This window comes from Gekko japonicus, unplaced genomic scaffold, assembly GCF_001447785.1.
Source record: "Gekko japonicus isolate JY-2015 unplaced genomic scaffold, Gekko_japonicus_V1.1 scaffold131, whole genome shotgun sequence".
NCBI lineage: Eukaryota > Metazoa > Chordata > Lepidosauria > Squamata > Gekkonidae > Gekko > Gekko japonicus.
In genome coordinates this window covers 1,487,446-1,492,660 of record NW_015167061.1, presented here as the reverse complement: position 1 = coordinate 1,492,660, position 5,215 = coordinate 1,487,446, and the positions used below count along the sequence as shown (strand labels likewise).

Below are 5,215 nucleotides of genomic sequence, written 5' to 3'. Positions count from 1 at the left end.
AGTCCACCGTGCGGTAAGTCCTGTGGTCTCCACCCAAGTAGCGTTGCTTGCCAGAGTGGTTCCCGGAAGAGGGTGGAGCAAAGGGACTTTTGTCTGGTTTCCATTGTATCTGCTGATATTTTTGTCAGCTGTTCAGAGTCTCTGCTTTTTGCCATTGAGTTTGTATTGCATATCCATGTTATATAGGTTTTGTGTGTAGTTTATACACCCCTGAGGGTTTATACAAACTGAGACCCAGTTGGTGTAGTGGTTAAGTGCTTGGACTCTAATCTGGGAGAACAGGGTTTGATATCTCACTCCTCCACTTGCAGCTGCTGGATGACCTTGGGCAAGCCATCATTCTCTCAGAGCTGTTCTTGAAAGGGCAGTTCTGGAAAGAGCTCTCTCAGCTCCACCTCCCTCACGGGGTGTCTGTTGTGGGGAGGGGAGGGGAAAGGAGTTTGTAAGCCGCTCTGAGAGTCCGAGTGAAGGGCGGGGTATAAATCCAATCTCTTCTTCTCTCTTCCCTCTTCTTCCCTTATGCAGGTGGTATGAGTTGTTCATTATATCTGTAATGCTAATTAATTGATGCTCAATAATGTTGAAAATATATTCCATCTTATGGGACCAGTTCAAGGAAACCTGAGAAGTAGTGAAAAGCCTTGAGTTCGATTTGCACATGGGAGAAGTGAAATAGAAATGGGGTGTTTTGAGCTGAAACGGTGGGGCTAGGCTGAGCCAGTGCAGTGTAGTGGCGAAGGTGTCCGACTGGGATCTGGGAGAGCCGGGTTCGAGTCTCCACTCTGGTATGGAAGCTCACTGGGCGACCTCGGGCCAGTCACACGCTCTCAGCCTAGCTTACCTCACTGGGTCGTCGCAAGGATAAAATAGAGGGGAGGAGAATGATGTAAACAGTTTTGGGTCCCCACTGGGGAGAAAGGGTTAGGATATCAATGGAGTAAACAAACAAATGAACAAGCAAATTCAATTAATGGCATCCCCAGTGAATGGCAAAGGCTAAGATGCTGCACACACACACCCCCTCGGTCTCTCTGAGAAGCTGCAGTTGGTCTCCTGTTCCATGTGCACCTCGGCATCTAGTCATACCGGCCACATGACCACGAAACATCTTCAGACAGCGCTGGCTCTTCGGCTTGGAAATGAGATGAGCACCACCCCCTAGAGTCAGATTCGACTGGCTTTCGAGCAAGGGAGACCTTTTGTTGTTGTTCAGTCGCACAGTCAAGTCCGACTCTTCGCGACCCCATAGACCATCTCCCGCCAGGCCCTCCTGTCTTCCGCTATCCTCTGAAGTTGGCTCAATTTCATGTTCGTTGCATCGATGACACTGTCTAACCATCTCATCCTTTGCCGTCCCCTTCTTCTTTGACCTTCAGTCTTTCCCAGCATCAGGGTCTTCTCCAGTGAGTGCTCCTTTCTCATTGGGTGGCCAAAGTATTTGAGCTTCAGCTTCAGTCTCTGGCCTTCCAGGGAACAGTCAGGGTTGATTTCTTTTAGGATTGACTGATTTGATCTTTTTGCAGTCCAAGGGACTCTCAAGAGTCTTCTCCAGCACCTTTTTCCATGACCTGTTTCAGTTTGTCCCTGTGCTTTTCTCAGTTCACACCTTGGAAGTTGCATGAGCTCCTTTGCATCGACATGAGAGAGGGCTTTATTGGGAAACGGAGATGTCAAAATGCACCGTGGTTATTTCACACATGATCCATTCTGGAGAGGGGAGGCGGGGGTGGGGGTGGGAGAAGCATTTGAAATAAATGTTTAAAGGCAGAGGGGGAGAAAAGGTGGCGGTGGGGAGATGACAATATGGGAAAAAGCCGCCGGTCCAACAACCCAAAGCGTCGCAAGCAAAGTTTGATGCAAAAGCTGCCGTTGGTGCCTCCTGATTGGCTGGGGACACTTCAGGGACAAGAAATCCACATTTACATATAAATGAAGATATTTACAAATTAATGCATTTTGAGCAAGAGAGAGTCCCGGCACCGCAGCTGTCAAGCGAGGGCCTGCCTTTGCCGAGAATGAGGCGAGGAAGATTTACTGGAGAGGGAGGCAATTTTCCCAAGGAAAATGGGGAGCGAGCGTTATCCGTGGGGTGGCCCTCCAGGCGGAGGAAGGCCAGTCAGCCAAAGAGCCTCTCGGTTTAGGGCTTCCATCCTTGGGCAGGTGCCAAGGGCCTGGGGAGACCCTGTAGGGCACACCACCGCCCCACCTCTGCCATAGGGTTGCCAGCCTCCAGGTGGGGGCTGGAGATCTCCTGGAATGACCACTCGTTTCCAAGGAAAAGAGATCAGTCCCCCTGGAGAAAAGGGCTGCTTTGGAAGGTGGGCTCTGCGGCACAGAGGTCTCTCCCGTCCCCAAGCCCTGCCCTCCCCAGACTCCACCCCCAAAGTCTCCGGGAACCTCACAGTCCACAATTTCACAAACTCTGCGGCCAGCAGCGGTCTCTCTCCCTCTCGAGGTTTGGGGGCCCGTGGGCCCTCCCTTTGGCCAAAGCGCCTCCTCCGCCTGTTTCCTGGGTTCTCCCATGTCAGTTCTAAGGCTTGCACATTGTTTGCTTGCCCAGATAGTCCTGGGGGCAGTGTTCCCTCTCAGCTTAGCTAGTGTGAGCTAGCCCACAGTTTTTTTTAGCCTCCAGCTTGCACATTTTGGTCTTAGCTCAGGGAGGAGGGCTCCAGAGCAAACTGATTTATGCAGCCGCCAAATCGCTCACTCAGAACTTTTAATGCCAGTAGCTTACAAAGTAGACTTTTTCCTCACAAGATGCCACAGCTTAGAGGGAGCGTTGGCCTGGGGGTGTTTTTCACCATCACAGCCCTCTTGCCCTCTGGGGTGACGGAGGGAAATAAAGAGGGAGACATTTGCCTTTCAAATACACCGCACGCACGGGGCCAAGTCAGCGAGGGGCACCTGGAGGCATTTCCCCCCCCTGAGAGCTCCCTACTTTGGGTCCAGAGTCTCTGGGGCTTGGCCTTCCGGAAGCTGGGAAGAACGTCCGCCAAAGGTGCATCTGTTGACTGTGTGTGTCCTCTGGGCGCAACGCCCCCTTCATGTCCAGAAGAAGAAGTAGAGATTGGATTTATACTTCGCCCTTCACTACCCAAAGGCATCTCAGAGCAGCTGACAAACTCCTTTCCCTTCCCTTCCCCACAACAGACACCCTGTGAGGTAGGTGGGGCTGAGAGAGCTCTTGACAGAAACTGCTCTTTTTCAAGAACAGCTCTTATCAGAACTAAGGTTTGCCCAAGGTCATCCAGCCAGGTGCAAGTGGAGGAGTTGTCAGGACCCACAGTCAAACAACAGAGCACACACTTCTTTGAAGGTTTAACTTTATTGTTAGCACTATGGTAGCATAGACACAGTCACTGTTAGGAATAACTCCTCATATGGAGCATAGGCATATGGAGCAGAGGTCCATCAGTGGCCATTAGCCACAAGGTATAGATAGGGACTCTGGGGCAAGTGATGCTCTGTCTTCTTGGTGCTTGGGGGGGGGTCAACAGTGGGAGGGCTTCTAATGTCCTGGCCCCACTGGTGGACCTCCTGATGGCACCTGGTATTTTTGGCCACTGTGTGACAGAGTGTTGGACTAGATCCAACATTGGCGTCTCTTATGTTCTTATGTTCTTATCATAGAAAGCTGAGATATAGGGTATTCGAAAGCACCCACCACCACCACCTATGGGCCAATTGGCCTGACTCCCGCGGGCAGGAAAGAGGACGAAGGCAGTTGGAGCCGAGGCTGGGAAACAAAACTAATCCCACAGTTAATTGATGGGAAGACACTACACAGGCTGGCTACAAGGTCAGTGATAAGGAGAGGGAGAAGCGAAAAGAAAGGAATGCGGCAGCCACTGGCACACAGGTCATGAAAGCGAACCCGGGCCCATAGACTATATGGCAGCATAGCTGACGGGAGTGGGGAATCAAACCCGGTTCTCCCAGATTAGAGTCCGCGCACTTAACCATGACACCAAACTGGCTCTCAGAAGGCAGTCGAGGGGTACAGCGTCAGCCCCGGGACTGGCCAGGTTTGGAGCCTGCTGCACTTGCCGGCCAGTGCCTCAAATTCTGCTGAGTGAGATGGGAAGGGGGAGCTTATATGGGGTCAGTAGCCAATCACAGCAGGGAGGGGCGGAGCAAGGTAACGAGGTGGTGCAGCAACTGAGGCCCAAAAGGCAGTGGCTGAAGGGGCAAAGTCCCGGGAGCGAAGGCCGGGGCCACCCATTTCTCTGGGGTAGAAGTGTTTCTTTCTGCAGGAGGCTGTGGGTGGAGGAGACGCTGCAAGTTCTCTAATTGCTCGGGAGATGCAGCTCGGAAACGAAATCGCCTCATTTTGCCGTCTGGCAAAGCATCAATTTCTTTTCAGCGGCAAGGGAATTATCCAACTTCGGCGCTTCTCTCTGTCTCTCTCTCTCTCTTTCTGTATCCGACTTTGGAGACAGGCGATACGTTGTTCTGTCTCTCCGTGCTGCGGCTGCTTGGGAGTCGGCCCGTGTTTGAGCCTGGCACTGGGCTCCCCCAGGTGCCCCCATCCCCCCCCCTGCCAAAGTACTGAAGTGGAAACTCAGATTTTGAAATATCTGTGGCATTTCCCAAAAGCTGTATCCCATTCCGGCTTTGATGTGCTTGTGTTTCAAGCAGGCAGATAAACAAATGAACGAAATGGAAGCTACATCAGAAAGGCAATTTGGGAGCAGAAGAATTCATCATTTTTTTTTTGGGGGGAGGGATCTTTACGGAAATCTTCCCGTCAGCAAATATCCTACTTTGCAAGATACACACAGTGTGCTTGAAGTTTAACACAGCTGATGGAACCTCTGTAATTCTGAATCCCCCCCTTTTCCTAGTTTTCGTTCAGTGCTAGTTTTTCATTCTATAGGTCTCTCTTTTTCGTGTGTGTGTGTGTGTGTGTGTGTGTGTGTGTGTGTGTGTGTGTGTTTTCTTCCGAGGGGGCCAGAGCCAGGGCTGGACTTTGACTGGCAAGGCCCAAGTTCAGATCCCTACTCTGGCCTGTAGCACACATGGGGGGCTTGGGGCGGGGGGCACCTTTTCTCAGTGTGATCTACCTAACAGGGTTGTTTTGAGGATTAAATCTGTGGAGGAACGGCTCCTTGGTACGTTCCCTTGGGTACCTTGGACGAATGAAGGGATTTCAGTGTTACAGGCAGACAGTGATCGAGGTTTATAAGATTATGCCTGGGATAGAGCAGGTAGGGAA

The 5,215-nt window shown here is 51.6% G+C and overlaps 1 protein-coding gene across 1 annotated transcript in view; it reads left to right on the top strand.

Moving 5' to 3' along the window:
- The window catches only part of IGSF21 (immunoglobin superfamily member 21), a 193,538-nt gene that overhangs the window by 83,151 nt on the left and 105,172 nt on the right, over positions 1–5,215 (top strand). The gene's annotated exons all lie outside the window — the stretch shown is intronic.